General features: G+C 41.3%; 1 protein-coding gene and 1 long non-coding RNA gene across 21 annotated transcripts in view; one reads left to right on the top strand and one right to left on the bottom strand.

The window, feature by feature from the left end:
• Positions 1 to 9311, top strand: part of LOC310884315 — a 39320-nt gene extending 30009 nt beyond the window's left edge. For all 12 annotated transcript variants that reach the window (XR_014574141.1, XR_014574142.1, XR_014574143.1 and 9 more), the window contains 3 exons: positions 555 to 709; positions 6562 to 6924; positions 8693 to 9311. This is a non-coding gene — a long non-coding RNA (uncharacterized lncRNA). The remainder of the gene's footprint in view (positions 1 to 554; positions 710 to 6561; positions 6925 to 8692) is intronic.
• Positions 1 to 13100, bottom strand: part of HTR1F (5-hydroxytryptamine receptor 1F) — a 120717-nt gene extending 107617 nt beyond the window's left edge. For 5 of the 9 annotated variants that reach the window (XM_083805831.1, XM_083805829.1, XM_083805834.1 and 2 more), the window contains exon 1: positions 12172 to 13093. The gene's annotated coding sequence lies outside the window, so the exon portion shown is untranslated. Of the gene's footprint in view, positions 1 to 12171 lie in introns of all 9 variants that reach the window. The other 4 variants (XR_014574124.1, XR_014574125.1, XM_083805830.1 and 1 more) reach the window with 2 other exon arrangements.
• Between the last annotated feature and the right edge of the window lie 5815 nt (positions 13101 to 18915).

Genomic DNA, 18915 nt, shown 5'->3' with positions numbered 1-18915 from the left:
AATGTAAGGCATTTGAATGTCTTATTTTAGAAATGGTTTGTGGTTGTTTGTTTTGTTTTGCTTTGACTTTTTGCTTAATTTAGCAGAACTTCGCCTTTTCACCTAACATAAATATGTCTTTAAAATACAAAGTATCAGTAAATAAGCCTGGAGATTCTTAAATAACTTAAGCTTCCTTCAGTATATGAAATAAATCACAGAGTTACAGGGCATAATTTTCATCATGATGCCCAGACTTCCACAAGTTTTTGCTCCAATTATCAACCTTAATGTAAGCAGATATGATGGTCCAAAAGCTGAAAAGACCTCCCGTGGGAAGGATGACAGTGGGATGCACTAGCAACAGAGTAGGCAATGCAAAAGAGCAGATGTATTGATGCTGAGCAAAACCATTATAAAAGCTGTAAAAAAAGACCCTTAAAAATACCTTTATTAAAACGTTCAGTGTAATGTGTTATTTATCAGAAATAATTTGGTTCTGTAAAAAGAAATATCCTCATGTCTGAGAAGTATATGTACATGTACCCAAAATTCTGTTATTTTCTCCATTACAGAATAGGCTCCTGGTACTGCCGCATGGACACTGAAACCAGGGAGGCTGCTTGGGCTGAGACATGTTCTTCCTTTGGGAGGCTCAGCTGAGACTACATGATTTATTTCTGCAAAACGGAAGCCTGCCTTTTTTTGAAAAAAAGTCTCCAGGCTTGAGGTAGGATGATTAAATCAAAAGCTAAGCTCTCTTTGTACCCTGTCAAAATCCTAGTACTGTGCACTACAAAATGGCCCAGCTATTTTACCTAAGAAGTAAAAGTAAACGTTTTTTCCTCGTGAAGCTTAAGACTTGACACACCATGGAGCTGCATTCACAGAGTAGTACTGCCATATAGCTACTTGCTGTTACCATGCTTCATGCAATCACTTATTACTTGTGCTGAAAAAGTGGGAGAAACTGAAAAGAATTCACTCAGCCAGGTCAAATCTTCTCAGCAAAGAAGGCAGAAATGAATTCTGCTGCCACAGGGGTGACAGTCTAGGCTGCTCCCACTGTGGAAATGGTTCAAACAGAGGGGATGATTCAGGCAGAGCCCTAATGTGTTGGATTTGCAGTTCCTGGAGATGTCTTCTCTTTCGAGCAGCTGCTCACCTTGATTGTGTGTGCTCTGGCTCATTGCAGCAGCTCTGATTTAACAGAACATCATTGTGAGCAAAGAAGGTCCCTGTCTGTTGTAGTCTGCTGCCCTAGCATCGTTCGATCCTGCCTGTGGTTAAAGCCTATGACCAAACCCAGGCAGCTTCAGTGGTTTTACTTCTGTTCTGAGTCTTCTATGCTTCATGTGATCTCTCTTTAAGTCCCCCTCACAAACACACAGACCTAATAGTTTTAACCACAAGGCTAGTCTTTGAATTCTTGGCAAAGCAGAAGTCTAAAAAAAACAAGTTGTATTTATATATGATTAAACCACAACTAAGTAATGTTGTCCTTGTTTCACCATCTAGCCCTAGAGTTCCCCACTGCCATGGGCTGGGACGTGCTCTAGTTTAATAGTGGAGTTCATAGAATCATAGAATGGCTTGGGTTGGAAGGGACCTTAAAGATCATTTAACTCCAACCTCCTGCCATGGGCAGGGATGCCACCCACTAGGTCAGGCTGGCCAAGGCCCCATCCAGCCTAGCCTTGAACACTTCCAGGGATGGGGCATCCACAGCTTCTCTTGGCAGCCTGTTCCAGTGCCTTACAACCCTTACAGTGAAGACTTTCTTCCTAATGTCTAGTTTAAATCTACCCACTTTTAGTTTAAGACCATTCCCCCTTGTCCTGTCATAATCTACCTGAGTAAAGAGTCCTTCTCCATCTTTTTTATAAGACCCCTTTAAGTATTGAAAGGTCGCAATGAGGTCTCCCTGGAACCTTCTCCAGGCTGCACATCCCCAGCTCTCTCAGCCGTTCTTCATAGGAGAGGTGCTCCAGCCCTCTGATCATCTTAGTGGCCCTCCCCTGGACTCACTCTAACAGGTCCACATCTTTCTTCTGCTGGGGCCCCAGACCTGGACTCAGTACTCACTTCTCCAGCCTGTCCAGGGCCCTTTGAATGGCATCTCTTCCTTAGATAGATAGAGATATCCTATAGATATCTTACCCTTTCCTATGTGTAGAGATAGTCAAATCCCCTTGAAATGTTGGTACATGGGTTGCTGCATCCATTTCCACCCCCTCACTCCACCAGACGCACAAGTGGTCTTTGGCTGGGTGCAAGGGCAGCGCTACCAACCAGTGATGAAGCAAGAAACAAACAGAAAAATTCACAATCAGACAGGAAACATTTAGATGTGGAAGGAAGTGGCAGAATGTTTTCAAAACTGCATAGTTCAAATCTTTGGTTTAGTGTCCCTCATTTAACATTTCCATTTTTCTATTTTTGCCAATGCACATTACACATTTTGTACCTCAACAAAATGCTCTTACCTAGTCAATGGAGTTTGAGGGCTGCTCTCGTGAGTGACAGCTCCTCCCACTCTTCTTTCTTCTCACCCTCTTTGGTTTCATAACCTAGCCTTTTTCTTATGCTTTCTCCCCTTTTCCCACCAGTACCCAAGGAAGAAACTGTTTAAATATTCAGAAGTAGGGCTCACAGCAGCATGCTGTATTATATAGCCCTGAAAATGTGCAAGCTGTGTTTTCCTCTTTTCTTTTTAAAGACTAAGTTGTTACATTCAGAATTTTGCTAGTTGTCATTAATGATTGATATGCTTTTTCTATTTTTTTCCCTAACTTTCAAAATTAGAAACTGACTGTTTTTCTGAGATTAAACATCATGCTTTAGACAGAAATCTTTAATGCAACCGGTGATGTGCACCATTGAGACAGTAGCTGATTATGAAGGATGATATCTAAAAAAAACCAGCAAATCTTACCATGTCTAACATCTGGTTTTCTTCATTCATATTTTCCACACTTTTCTGGTACTTTTATATTAAAAACAGGTGAAGATGCAGTCCAGCTATTAAGCATCCTTCCTTCGTTTTTTTCCCCTTTCTATTAGAGAGATTTAGTAGTTTGAAGTGACTAAAATAATTAAACGTGGTCTGCTATTTCTTAGATGTAGCTATATATAACAAAAGATGTGTGTCATTAGCCTAACAAACTGCCAGGAGAGCCAGTAAATGGTTTCAGTGCAAGATCAAGAATGAGGCTAATGAACAGCAAACTCTACTTGTTACCTGAGAATAGAGAAATGAAACACAAGTGCACTAAAGAGAGATAATTAAGGAATGCCATCCTGGTAAACCTGCACTCTGTGTGAGTTTGTGTTGGCCAAGCTGCAAGGTTCTGGAATAGCAGACGAATGTTTACGAAAGTAAGTAACGCTAGTTTCCATTTTAACGCTTGCTTTTCCTGATGGTGTTATCTGTTACATGTCCAGCAGCTATGGATGACAGCTTAATAGGTCATCTTAAATAAGATATACACACAGAGCCGCTGATCAAATATTACATAAGTAAGTAGATGAGACATTTGTTTTTTAGATGGTTACAGTGGATTAAGAATTCCACAACAAATATATAAATTCCTGTCACAATACCATGTACACAGAGCACAGGCTTTTTCACTAGGGACTGTGCAATTGATTCACCAGAGAGCAACTCATTTTCTAGAAAAGTGTCAGCTTTTGGAAAGCTCCCATTCTTTGCTCTTACTATGGGATTTGGAAAGCCCACCACATAATGATACCTGCTGTCAGTAGCAGATTCTGTGCTTACGCCCTCTTTCCTTGTCTTTCCTTAGTAGCTATATATAAAAATAGGTCTGTTTTCTAGTTCAAATCTACCTTTACAGATGGTTGAAAGTGCCATTGACTTTTATGCCAAAATCTAATGGAGGCATCTTAGGCTGCTCATCTTACTTCTTCATTTTGTCATCAGTCTCTCAGTAACTGGCTGGCCCTAGTGAAGAGAGCTTTGTCTACTTTCCCCAAGGAGAAAACTTGGTGTCACTAGGCCATTGTAGAAATCTGAAATGCAAAAAAAAAAAAAAAAGAAAAAAAAAAGCCTCAACCAAGCATATCTAAACAGAAACAGATGTCTGTACTGCTGGAAGATCCCTGCTCGCTAGCCCACGAGCCACAGTGTGCCCTGTGCACATAATACATGTTAATCACCATTTAGTGCAGTGGAAGCAGCTGTGCTCACACTTCAGGGCACCTAACAAAGGTTTCTGTGACTCAAAGAGATTATTACTGTTTTTTTTAGAGGTTTTATGGTTCAAAAGAGCTCCAGTGGAATGAAAGATTTAATAGCATAATACCAAGGGGGAGATAGGTTGAATGTTTGTAGATACAGCAACAGGGTTTGTGAGCCATTAAGGGTAGAAGGTCTGCTGGGAACGCACTGGAGAAAACTTTGTAGGACAGAAAGATCCAAATCTGGGTATGGTCTCAGCTATTGTGCTCATTTGAAATGGTCCCCTCTGCAAATAAGTTCCAGATCCCTACCTGCCTTTTGTCTTAGAGGGAACTGGTGGTTTGCTCCAATACGTTTCAGGAACAAATTAACATTGATGCAGCTTGGATGATTAGAAGATAGGGACTTAAGAACAAATCAGGGAAGTGACAGTGTAGACATACCCACAGGTCCTCATTAGTAATAGAAAGTAGTTCTTTATTCTAAACATAAACATCCTAAAATATTAACTAAAAAACAACAACAAAAATACACCAGCAACAACAAAAACAAAACCAGCAAAAAACAGCCACCCTAGGCTTTTAGTCTAGATGAAAGGAAACATACATTTCATCTTTCCCAAAACAGCAGGGACCTTTTTTGCCACTGGCAACTGTCAGTCTTCAGGTAATTTCATAATAAGTCCTGCAGTACAGTCCTTGAGAAGAGCGAGGGTTGGCTGGAAGAAAAAAATCAAAAGCCTTCAGTAAAAGGCAGAGTGAGAATGAGCTTAATTTATAACCCTAATGTAAAAATTCTTTGTGCAGAGGAGATGGTAATGATGCTATTATGTTGGGCAAGCCCAATATAGAAGATTGTTTATGTAGATACAAGTGTTAGAGAGGGCAGAATGTAAGTCATTTCCCTAAGAAAGATATCAACTGCCTTAAATGCAGCTTTTACAGAGACCTAAATGATATTAGACTCCTAAAGTTTGACCTCCCTGTTTTCTTGAGCAGATAATTGTATTATTTTCTTGTTTTATCTGGTGTGTTTGGATTTTTTCAATGTCACTGAAAAATGTCAGTATCACTGTCTGCTCCTGGCTGTCCTCCCTGGATGGGTGGCCCCTGGCCCTGGTTCATTCCCTCACGACATCTGGACTGTCAGTGGACCCTGTTATCATCCCCTGGCTCTGTCTGTCTAGACCCTGTGGGCCTGTGTCCCCTTGGTTGAGGCAGCACCTGTGCTGGGGTCACTTCAGCTCCCTGCACACTCCCCTTGCAGAGATGCCCTGCTCTCACTGTTCCTCATGTGCCTAAATTCAGGATGTGGATGGCTGTGTAGCAGTTTTTCAAAAACTATCTGCTGATTACATCATCTGGACATGAGTCAGCCCTGTGATGTTGATGTATGTTGGCATGAATGTCTCTGACTGGTCAGTCATTTCTGATCTTCCGTTCACCCTCTTGGTTGTTTGTGTCCAAGAGCATCTTTGATACTCATTCTTTTGAGCTACGTTTCCTGTAAAAATTTAAATTCCAATTCCACTGTTCAACTTATTTGCATTCCTCCTCAACCTGGTATCACCTGCACACTTACCAAGTGTACAAGTTACTCCCTCTGCTAAACTGTTAATGAATAATTAAATGCTAAGTATTATTAAAATTTTAATTAAAACATTACATGACACCCAGGAGAGTCTCCTGGTCAACCACAAGTGGTACATGCCTTGCAATTTGACAGTAGTTGTAATAATGAATTATTAAGACCTATTTTCTAAGTAAAGTTTTCCAGACAGTGGTACACACCCCTTCTAATATTTTCACTCAAGCCGTATTTATTGCTTTGTGTCTGTGGCAAGTTAGAAGCTTGTTCCGTAGTTACTAGGATTTAATATAACAACAGCTGGAAGCATATATTATGATAACTGGCTGGGCTGTGTCTCTAAACAATACTGGATGTGGTCCAAATTTGCCTGCGTTCTCTGATGGTTGTTGAGAGACCAACAAACCACAGCCTGAAATCTCTTCCAAAGATCATGTGTTAATAATAGACGTCTCCATTTCAGTTCTCTCTTTTGGTTTCAGAGCTCTCCCTTCTCTTCAGTGGCTCAGTGACCAGTAGTCATCACAGTGAGCTAGGAAACTTGTACTCTGTGGGCTCCATCACTAATAGACTGGTTTGGCCAAGCCATGCTGATCTTTTATAATCTAGCACAACACTAAGGATAAGAGAATGAATACTGGTAGTTACTTGTTTTTTTTTTTTTTTTTTTTCCACATTAAACTTCATAGATAGTCTTATGCTTAGTATGAATGAGCTGAATAGATTTAATGCTACTTAATCAAGAGTGTTTACACCAGGTAAAAAAATGGGAATGCTTTCCTTTTCTTCCATAGGAAAGATCAACTCTTCTTCAGCAAAAGACCAAATTATGGCCCAACTCTGTATCTAGAGACTAATGAATGTGGTTATGATACAAAGAAATCATCTGCACCTTACAGCTGGAAAATGCTTGTTTCTCATATACTAAAGTATACTACATATACTACTACAAGTATTTTGCACACTGATTTCCCAACTAGGGGAAAAGCAAAAGCCGCAATAACTACTGCTGTCCACAGTGAATGTTTTTCAGTCAGGGCAGTGTCAGAGCATTTCATGTGAGTGCAATCAGAAGCAATCCAGGAATTCAGAAGACCAGGAAACAGACAGCTGAGGACAAGGAGAGCGTGGTCTGCCTGAAATCTAGCTGCTGTCAGGTAAGAAAGATGGTGAGACTGGGAGGAAGAAGGAATAGAGAAAATGCAATGTGATGCTGAAATCACACTATTGTGCTGACCCTAAGAGTGATTCACTGAGCTCCTCTGTCCTCCATCAGAGAAAAGAAGCAATAATCAGAGAACGTTCAGAATTTCTGTCCGTGAAAAGGCCCAAGCCAACTGTTCTGCTCTCATCAGTACGCTGCTATAGGAGCTAACTACAGACAGCTCTGGGAAGCAAGTGTTACTGTGGGCAAAAGGAATGAAATCTGGTTAAAATTAACTTTTGTTTCCACTACTGTGAGGGGAAAAAAAAGAGAGAAGGGGCATTTGACTGTTGTCTTTTTGTCCAGAATTGTTATTGCAGATGTGACTATGTAGTTACACATACAGTAGTTAAAGACTCATAAATTCTATTTTGAAGGTCAAAAGCCACTAAAACTTATTATAGTTTTGATTGTGATTTATAGCTGCAGAGATAGGATGTTCTACTCAAGCCAAGGGAAGCTGCCAAATGCAACCACACTTCGATAGGCACAAAGTACCCTTTGGAGGAATTCCTGGTTTTGCTTTATCATAAAACATCCATCAAATTGTAATCACTTCACTGTTGCACAATAAGTAGCTTTTCTAGGTTAAGTAAGCCAGTTCAGTCCTTCTCACCTAATCTGTCCAAAATTTACACAATGGGTCAGACCCTTCTGTGGTTCTCTTAGTTCTCCTTTCTGCTCTCCTCTCCTCTTTTTCCAACTGATCATGCTCCTAATGTTCCTTCATAATTCATCACAAATGTTACTCATTTTTATGGGTTTTGTATTTGGCCTCTATGAAGTTGGTGTGTGTGTTTGTATCAGTATGCATATATATACACAAGCAGGTAGCTAAATCACCTTCGCACCTCATAGTGACAGTCTTAGGAGATTAAGCTCTGTATGCAATGAAATATTCCTTGTGGTGAAGAATGATTTTTCACTTGTTTAGCTCCCAAGGCATAATGGCTGTGTTTGCTAGCGGGCCAGCTGACTTGCTAATTCATGCTTGGATGTTTTGCCAACAAGCCTTTGTATTTTCCATCACCAACTAAAAACCAGTTCAGTCAAGGCCTGAAACAGTTGCACACTTATTGAACATAATGAAGTGATGGTTTTACCAAAATGCAGTGAATTACTCTCAGAATGGCAACAGACTGTTTCTAGGGAGTAATAATCCAAAACTTTAATGGGTATGGCTGCTTCTTCATTGTGATAAGCCCTCAAAAAAAAAAAAAAAAAGGCATTTCAAAGTCCAGCTTGCATTTTGTTGTTAAAAAGCACTACTTAAATATATTCAAGAAGGCTACTTGTTTGTATGCTGATGTAGGTGGTTTTTTTTTTTCTTTCTTCCAATAGACAAAATCACAACTCGTGCTTTATAGAAATCCTCTCATTTGTTGATGAAGCCAGTGCATGGGAGTATTTAAGTTGAACCTTTTGTGGTGCTTAGCCGCTGATACTTCATGGTAGAACAAGCCGCGTTTGATATATAAAGCTAACTACCCAGGCTCAGGCTCCCTGCTTCTTTCCTGGCAGAGAAACTGCAAATGCACACACAGAAATGCACAGCTGTAAGAGTCAAACCTAGTTTTATATCTCTTCCACTTCTGAGTAAGCCTTCCAGATTATGATATGATACCCTCCTACTATAGGCAAGGGGAACTCAAAAGTAATTAGTTCTTAGAGTGTCTTGGTCTGTGTAGTTTTCTGTACTCTTTTGTGTTTTCTTTCTCCAGGAACTGAAGGAAAACTGATGACATGAAGAAAGTGTGAAGGAAATGACCAATAATTCTATTCTCATACTCCATCACCAATTTGTAAGAAGGAACATAATGAAAGTAATGCTTGAAATTAAAGACGTATGAGACACATTCCCAATATTTTCTGAAGTATGTCCAGGTTTTAATTAAAATGTAAAGTGTACAAACTGAAGGACTTGCTTTTCTGCCAGGAGCAGCTGCCTTGTGCAACCTTTCCTACCGTGGACATCAAATGTCAACTGAAAAAAATGTTTTGTTCTTGTATTGAAACTCATACAGTTGGAACCTTTATTGCAATTGGAAACATAATGTAGAAGTAGAGGGCAATATTATGTTTCATGTATAATTAGTTTGCAAAAAAAACCCATAACCAAGGGACATGTTTTTGGTGGAATAACTTCACACAATAGAAGCAGAATAATGGATCACATTCATAGATCCTTCTTGCTAAACTCCATGACAAAGTAAATGAACATTTGTATAAAACTGCTATAATAGTTGAAGCTTGAATTAGAGAGTCTGTAACCTTTGTTTGTGATCATAAATTAGAGAGAAATCCTGCAGGCAAAATAAATGCAACACTAATTAAAAAAAATACAACAACAACAAAAACCAACAAAACCACCAACATTAAAAGTCAACAGATACAACCCATCAAATAGTGAAAACATTATATTGTGTACCTAACATTAATCACTTAGGATGCTATAGTACAAGTTGTCTCCAACAATTTCTGTAGTTACCTCACAGGTTAAATGGACACTTACACGTGGAGTTTGGTCATATAAAATACAAAGGTATAAAAAATGGTTTCAAATACTAAAGCTGACTAAAGTCAGTGTTTCTTTCGTTCTCAAGCTACAAAGTTTTTTTCCACTGTTTCTGGGTGAAGGGCTAATACTAGGGGCAAGCCACTGAATCTGGCAGGTCATAACAGTTTTTCCAATGAATAACTTGGGGCAAAAAAAACATTCTACTCTTGTAGTTGTAACTTCTAGCAGCTGTGCACCAGTAGGTTACAAAAGGGATCTAAATTTTAATCACTTATGTCTTAGATGCTAAAATAGTGGTATGTCATTCTCAGATGTGGAACTGGCACAAAAAGCACTGAGCATCTGAGAGATGTCATGTGCAGTATGAGCCTTTTTGTGTGTGTCTAACCCCGGCTCAAGAGGGATCTCAGTATTGGGAAGTCAAACTCTGCAAGCAATGAGTGCCTCCTGCCTGTGTGTGTTCGGTTAGCCCTTTCATTTGCTGTCTAGATGAAAAAAAACAACACAGGTAATTTGGAGCTTGCAGAGGGGAAGGAAGGAAGGAGGAGGAAGCCTGGACTTGAATATTTGCAGGTTTCACTGAAACCAGTGAGAGACAGAAGCAAAAACCTGTGGGAAAAAACTAAAGCAACAGAAACTCAAATATTTTTTCCTCAAGAAAGCAGAACTTCTGACTTACCTAAGAATCTATTTTAGTTCTTGTATTAAAATTTCACAATGGTTTGTGGTTCATTACTTTTTTTCCTTTGTTGACTCCACAAACACTTCACTCTCCATGATGAAAATGAAGAAACTTTCAGATATTTATGACATGCCAAAGATAGAAGGTGCTGTCTTGCCCATGAGTGTTTGATAATTATGAAGAGGCATAGGCTGGGGTACCAAGAGCAGTGTGCTTACAGTACCTTAAAGCAACCTGATGTAAAGGTCAATGCTGTACTCTTTGCAGTATTCAGGCAGTAACATTCCCTGGAGTTACTGATGCTCTGAACAGCATTGTTGGCCAGTCACTTAAACATTCATCTCCTATGTGCATAAGAAACTGCACTCCCTGCTTCCCAATTCCTCTTTAATGCAACACTGCAGGAAGTTAGAGTCTGGTGTCAGCACACAGCAGCACACGGGTTTGGGAAAAAAATACAAACTTTGCAGATTTGTTTCTTGGGTCAACAGCTCTTAATATTTAGCAATCTAGAAATAAACAACTAACTTACATTCTATCCTGTTTTCAACAATAACAAGATAAATGATAGATGGACATAAGTTTTTGGAAGATGAATTCAAATATAATTGTAATGACAGCAAGCAACGTTTTAGAGCAGAAGCAAATGCTATGCATGTTGAAGGGTGTGTGGCATCCTTTTTCTCTTCGATTACTGAGACTTGTCCTCAAGCTAAGGTCCCTAAAATAAGTCCCCAAGATTAAGTGTTGTAAATCTCTCCTTCTGCCTTTCCTTACCATTGTTTGTAGACTTCTGTGGCTCAAAAACTGGAATCACAAAATCTTGTGCTTGGCTGCTATCAGATTGGTATGTGTACTTGTGCAGAAGCATATGTACCTGTATGCACAGGTAGGTAGATCAATACATAAATGGCTTCTTGGGAAGCAAAGAAACAAGATCAATGAAGAGCTACAGAGTCTACACTAAGCTGAGTTTTTTTTCTGAGTTAAAACTTGGAAGTATTGCTTGTATTGTAGAGCTAAGTTCAGGCCAGTCATATTTACTAGCTATGAAACTATTACTCTCATTTTTCCCTATTTTATGAGAATAAGAGAGTCTTTTTTCCATGTATATAGTAACTTTTTTTTTTTAAATAACCTCTCATTTCTATTTTCCTCATGTAAATGTCTGCTGGGTTACTGCTCCAAGAACAAGAATATCTAATAGTAGAAAGCATAAATATACATGAGATAATAATATCTGACAAAGCAAAGACATATAATCTCCTAAAGTTTTATAATGTGCAGAAAGCCTGGGGTTGCCCGGTGTCATAAAGCATCCAACTTTATGAATGTATGTAATTAATATGTATAAAATTAATTCTCTCTCAAACAAAAGCCTACCGGATTAAGAAACTATACAAATCATACAAACTGTGCAATTCATAGCATGTTTTGATCACTTAAATAATTATAGGGCTGAGAAGTACCGCTTGATTTGTTTTGGGTGACCTTATCTTGGCAGGATGTACGAGTTAAATTAAGATGAAAACAGATGACAGTTCACATGTTGACATTATAAACTAAAAAGATTCATAGCCTACTTGGATTTTCAGATGTGAATGCCAGCATACACAATCAGTCAGCATACAGGACTGCATGTGTGTAGCATACACATATATATGTTGTCTCAGCATCAGCAAAAATTAAGCTAAGGAAAAGCAAAGTCAGAGGAATGCTGTCACATGAAATCTCGTCTACGTTCAGGTTAATAAAACAAGTAAATGTATGTGCAAGGCTGGTATGAACTGGGAAGGTTTCCATTCCTCAGTCCAACTTTAGGATAAAGCAGAAACTCAGTCCTGCTCTGTTAGAAACCCCAGCGTTTCAAGTTCTCCAGCAGTACAAGAGAAGCTAATTAACAAAAACCAACGGACAACAAAAAGAAGCCAGATAAGCCATAAATATCTGCAGGTATAAGCACACAGCAAGCGAGATAATGAAAAGTTAGTCAGATTTACCGTTTCAATTATCCAGCTGGGTGGGTTGGTGGGGCTTGGATTTTGGGGGGGGGGAAACGCCGGGAGCCGTTTCCACGAGGACCGGTCCATGCGCATCCACTCCGGCGCCGCGGAGCGCGAATCAGCAGCCCCGGCTCCCCCCTCGCCAAAAAGGCGAAGGAAAAAAAAAAAAACGAAAAAAAAAAATTAAAAACCACGAAGAGGGGAGGGAAGGGAAGGGGAGGAGGCAGCCGGCGGCCGGGCAAACTCTACCGCCTGCGCTCCGACGCCGCCCCGACAGCTCCTCTCCCGCCCCCCGGCCCCGGAGCGCTGCGGGAGGCGGCTCCGCGGAGAGCCGCGGGGAGGAGCGGAGCGGAGCGGATCGGAGCAGCCGCCAGGGGAGGGCAGTGGGCTGTGGGCTTCGGCGTGGCTCCACCCGCGGATCCCGGGTTGCCCGCACCCGCCGAGCCGGCCCCGGTGGGCCCCAGGGTGTCCGAGGTGGGGTGGAGGGGCTGCTGTGGGGTTGTCGTCTTCTCGGTCTGAGCCTTGCGCCGGGGAGGGGAGTGGGAGGGGAAGGTCTGCATCAGCCGCCCATCTTCTGTGGGGTTTGGGCTCCTCCGAAGTGCACGCTCTTGGGTGAGGCTGTTCTCCGAAATGTTATGGCCAGGCTGCGAGGAAGAGTTGCTAGGCTGCGTGTGATGTGGCGTAGGGGTGGACAAGGATGCGCTAAGCGCTTCTGCAAAGGCAAAAGACCAGCTGGCAGAGCAGCGTGTTTGGACGGGGAGATTTTTGAAGTGAGTGATACCTTGCTGCTGCTCAGATGTGCTTGAGATGTAATCAGCCTGCTGTCAGCTGCACACCTTTTCCGTCCCTTTGCTCTCTCCTTGGCATGCAGCACTGGGCCTCCCAGCTTGACACGTCCCTGTGGATGCTTCTAGTCCATCATCCCAAAAAGCTGAGAGGTCACGGATGACCTAATTGCAAGCAGTACTTTCTGCTCCTTTTTCAAATGCTATGTGCAATTTACTTTCCTCATGGATATTTACCTAGGTACTGAGTGATCCTAGGTGCTAGTTAGTAAACCATATGTGCCCCTTTTTTGGCTCACGAGGTTTGTTGTTTGCTTGGACCTCTGTTTATACAAGTCTTTGCTTTGGAAGGAAATCAGAAATGTGTTTTGGTGAAACCAGCCCCTATATACCATTGCAAACTTTGATCCCACAAATACTGTAAAAAGGTGAAAGTTCTAGGGGTTCTTTTATGCCTTTGACTATTCAAAAAGGCAAAGGAAAACCTAAGTAGATAGCAGCTCTAACACCTACCTGCATCACACAGCCACATTGTAGTTCCATAGGTCTCTTTAGAGGTGGTATCCCTGGATCATTTGATGTCTGCCAGGATCTGAGGAGGCTGCTTAGAGCTGGTATTCTTCAGGCTTTTAGTTCTAGTTTTATATGAAGTTCTAGTTTTATATGTGAAGTTCTAGTTTTATATGAACTGAATACCTTTTTTTTCTTTTGCAGGTTATGACACTACTGAATAAAGTCTTCTCCTCCCCCAGCTACCAGTCAAGTGTATCTCCTGCTGTTGTTTGATTTAATGAACAAAGTTTTAATTATACCACAAGTGACTTAGAAATAGCAGAGGTTAAGCAAAATGGTCCTTTGTCTATTGCTGCTGATGAGTAGGAGCTGACCATGCGTTAACCTGCGTTTGCACTATCGCCTGCTTCTGGCCTTAGATCAATGCCATTACAGTCGGTCTAGTGGGGGATGTGAAAGTGCCTCTCTAGAACCAACAATTTAGTATATGACTTTCTGCAGCACCTATAAACCTTTTACAAAGATTTTCTCCCAGGGAAAACTGCTCAAGTGACATTGACGGTGGCAGAAATTCTCTAGTGATTCCCAAAGCGGCGTGCAAGGGCACTAGTTGTCACAGTCTGAGCAAGTGACGTCTCCAGCTCCTTCTTCAAATACCTCCTTAGGACCTCTTGCTTCCTGTGGTATGGTGCTTGTGACACAGGTGGGAATTGCGCATTTCTCCTTTGTGCTTTGTGTGTTCTTTTGCCTTCAAAGCGTGGCCCAGCCTGAGATTGCACATTTGAGCAAAGCTGCCCCCTACCCAGTACAGCGTCACCTTGACCAGCGTGTGTGTCTCATGGCAATAGTTTTGATGGTAGCAGGAAGGGGCTGTTCTGTTTTGATTATAATAGGTAGCAATCTAAAGCTTATTTTTGAGAGTATATTTCTTGTTGTGTTCTTTTACATAGGAGAAGTCACACTGGGTCAGGCACAAAGTCCTTCAAAGTCCATTATCTCCTCTCTGAGGAGAGCTGGTAGTCAGTATGCAGGAAAAGGGCATAATACTGGGGCAAACACAGAATGCCTTGTCCTGGTACACCTTCTCATCTTGCTGAAGCTTACGCACTAGTCACTTTTTGAACACGTTCATGCTTTTGGTATCCACATTGTCCTTCTAGCAAGCTGTTCCACAGCAGAGCTAGCTACTGGACTTATATATATAAAAAAAGCCCTTCTTCGTTGTTTTAAACTTATGTTTTTTGTTTGTTTGTTTGTTTTCTTCTGTTTCTGTGTGTCACACATAGACAAACAGCTGTGGCACTTTTTTACTATTAGATAAAGCTATTTAATCCCATTAGAAAAAAAAATGTAGGTCAGTGAATGGGTAATAGCTGCATGCAGGGCCTTTACTTTATGCATTTACTAGGGGAAGAAGGCCCATACTTCTTATATACTTAGATCTCAAGTTTTTTGAGCCAGTCTTTTTGCTCTGAATTTCCATAGTGCCTATCTCATTAAAGTCTTGATCCTGGACTTGAGCTGCAAGACAGCATGACAGCACAGATAATCATAATGATGGATTGTTTGAATGATTAGTAATAAGCAATTAAAACATTGGCATGGTGGCTGGGCTGTGAATGCAGAACACTGATGGGTTTTGTAACATAACTGCATGCATTTCAGTCCCTTTCTGAGCAACTTTATGCAGCAAAACATCTTTATTAGATGAAAAATAATATAAAAAACAGATTTCTCAAATTCAAGACTGCACCTCATTTTTCCAAAGAGTGTTCATCTCCAGCAATGAGATGGAAGTCCCAACTTCTTCTTGAACAGTCAGGGTTAGTTACCAGCATGTCAGAAATTTGTTCTGAGACAATTCTCCAAGTGTCTGTGGTCAGGAGAATTCTAAGGGGAATTTCTGTCCATTTTACCATAAACTCTCCACAGACTACATTAAATTGGAAACTATGGGTCTGAAGACATCACTAAGGCTGTGGAAGATTGGCATGAGTGAGGGTCGCTCGCCACTTCAGAAGACAGCCTTTCTCGCCTCTTGCATCTTTCTCACCTCAGTGCATGCAGAGCCTGGGGATGAGATGTGAGTTATGGAATTATTTCCTGTGCATGCCAGCTACTGGCCCTTTCCTGCACCTAAGCTCTGCTTCCCCAGGGCCAGTGTAGTGGGTGATAATGAACTGGACTGTGAATCTGGTGTTGGAGAGGTTGGGACAGGGAATCCTTGTTTATCCCAGTGTTTGAAGTTCCAGTACCCAGCCATGAAGTCCAGGTTGCTTTTCTCTTTCTATCTCTGCAAACCGTGCCCCACATCAGTATGGAGTGAAGAAAAAAAAAAAAAAAGAAAAAAAGGAGATTTGGAGCTGAGTTGTAAGCCACCATCCTTTGTAAGCTCTCCTAGCTCCTGAAAGCAAGAGACTTGATAAGTCTGAAAGTCTGGGGCTTTTTCATCATGTTTAAATCACCCTTGTGCAATAAATCAGGCGGACAATTTCCTCTCCTGTGAGGGATTCCCTTGTCTGTGGGGTCTGGTTTTTCTGAGATGTTTATTTCTTAAAGGACATCAGCTACTCCTTGCTGCTTGCCTTAGTTGTTCCTTGCTGCTTCATTGTTTCTCACTCACTAGTGTCAAACTGGTGGCTGGGGTTTGCTGCCTGTCTTTCTTTTTCTTTTCCTGGATTGTATCCACATGTCTGAAGATTAATGATGTAGAGATTCTGTGTGCTCTTTTTTTTTTTTTCCTCACACACTTTCTCCTTGCCAGGTATGGGTTTGAAAAAAGAAAGGCAATACCAGACTTTTGCTCTGGAAGAGCATGTAGCATGCTGGCAAAGCTCTCAGTTCTGTGCTGCAGATGGATTAGGGAGTTAATGGATGGCTAGTACTCCCTTCTTCCTCCTCAGTTCACGGTATGCCTGTGCAGATTTACAGGGCTGTTTTTCCAATAATCAAAGCAAGACCTGAGCATGGAGATGAAATTACCATTGTAGCTTAAGTTTTATCACACTCATGGGTGTGATGGCAGCCTGTGCTAACTATCAGTCTGAGACGAGTTCAGAGGAGATCCCAGGCCAAAATCCACTATGGAAACTGGCTGCCTGTCGTAACAAGCTGCTATGTGCTGTAACTAGGTATTTGCTGCTTCTCCTGGTACCTCCTTGTTACCTTACCTCTGCTGTGCCATCCCACCACTGCCTGTCAGTATGAAGCCAGGGTAACACAGAAGAGCACTACTGAGCTTTCTACAGAGTTTATGAAAGGTAAGTGTAAAAGTTGATGCTCAGTATCTAAGACCACACTGCCTTGGAGAAGAACCTCTTCCATGGCAGAGATTTATCAGGGCAGCAGCCCAGCATCACAGGGGTTTGAGATCTCTAGTTGACCATCCCCTCCCTTTAAAAATCCCTGTCATCTTTTGCTGCCTTTTCTGAGCATATCTGACCGTTGTGCATATCCTGACTAGCTTATATGGTGTGAGGGGACACTTGAATCAGTGTGACAGTGAGATGCAGAGCAGGCTCAGCTCAAGGACTGAACACCTCAGAGCAGTGCGCAGGGGCTCCATGAGTGGTTTGGTGGACAGGAGAGGTGAGAAGATGCTTGCTGAACCTGCAGTACGGCTGCCAGTGCTTGGCATCTGTCATCTTTGGGAGCTGTTGTTGCTGAGTCCCAGGATGACCACAGGACTGATGCCTCATAGTCCTTGCCTTTTCTGCTTTGCTATAAATACCTACATGTTTGGGATAAAATATGGCATGAGGATGCCTGAATAACCTTGGTTAAATGACAGGGGTTATGATGTTATTATTTATATCACTAGGTGTAAAGAGCAAGGAATTTAGCCGCGTTGACTCTGCCTTGCATAGCCGTCACCGTGCTGTGCTTTGGTGTGCCCTTAATGAGGGTCAGTGGAGCAGGTCAGTGGGGGCATTGACAGACCATCTGTGGTATGCAATACCAGGTGCTCAGCATCTCTCAAAATCAGGCCACTTGTTTGCATCCTTTAATTAAAACACTCTCAGCTCCCTTAAAGTCTGACTATTAAGTGAGAATGAAGACTGCTACTTAGGAAAACAGCTGATTATTTTTGCTTAATGAAATGCATGTATCTCATTGCTGTGTGTCTAGATAGGGGAAAATGTGAAAATGTTTACCCTCTGTAAATAATACTTACACTCAATGTATTCAAACCTGCTCTCATCATAGAAGCCATTGGATAAAGCTCAAGCATGCCCCACAGCAAATTTGGCATGGTATATAGGACAAGTCTTGGTGGGTTACTCATATCCAGGGAAAAACAGAGAGGCCAAGACTCCATCTTGGAAAAGGGAGATGCTGCAACTTCTGTGAAGAGAGAGGGGAAAAGAAGATATACAGCAGCGGGTAACTGAGGAATAGGAAAGGGACTGAGACTTGAAAAAGCATGGATGTTATCTCATGAGGTACATGAAACGAGGAATGAAATGGCAAGTCATGCAGAAAGAATACATGAAATGTACTGTTAACAGAAAAGTTCATTACAGAGTTTCCTAAGTGTGAAAACTCAATATGACACACAGCTGAAAGGGAGGACAAGGCTCCCTGAATGCTGATACCCTGATTTACAACTAGATTATGTCAGGGAGAAGATTAATCTTTCTTTCTTGATTTAGTAACTTCCATTCCAGTTGTCCACTGGGTTTTTAGAAGATTTCTTCAAGCCAACATGTATCAGTGTGGATATTCATGTACAGAGAAAGAGAAGCCAGCAAAATCCATATGCTTTCCTCCTTCTTCCAAAAGTGAGGATGTCTTCCACATTTCAGTTTTTTTCTAAAGTCTAGAGACTATGCAATACAATTCTTTATCTAAAATGATAGCAGCCTAGGAGATTAGGTGGATAAGTCAGTCTTTCGTAACTATCAAATCTATTCTTTATCGAAACAAAGAACATACGGGTCTGAGGGACCCTTTAGATGAGAGCCACTAGAGAAGTCTTGATCGTTTTCACTGCTAAATTACTAGCTACATTTATCAGACTACTTCTTTGGGCAGATTGTTGTCTCTAGGAACGCATGTTTTTATCTCCCGGAAATTATATTTTCTGCTTGGCTGGGTGCTGCTGTTCTGTCAGCTGCTGTGATCATGCTTGCACATGCACACGCTCTTGTATCTGAACAGTATGCAACTGGAAACCTATGCGATTCATAAGAAAAAGGAGAAAATGTTAATTGCAGGGCAAAATGGTACGCATCATGCTTACAGCTACATAGGTAATAATGTCATTACTTAGAACATCATTAAAATGTATCTGATATCTCAAACTAAAAGGTCTGCTGTAGGGTATAACACAGTAATATAAATAACAACTTCAGTCCTCAGCTCAGCAGTAATAGTAAAAAAAGAAGAGTATCTCTTTTTCCCCAAAGAGAAATGCCTTGCACAAATACTGATCATGGGAACC

This window comes from Anser anser, assembly GCF_964211835.1.
Source record: "Anser anser genome assembly, chromosome: 1".
Lineage (NCBI taxonomy): Eukaryota > Metazoa > Chordata > Aves > Anseriformes > Anatidae > Anser > Anser anser.
This window is presented reverse-complemented; position numbering and strand designations above follow the sequence as displayed.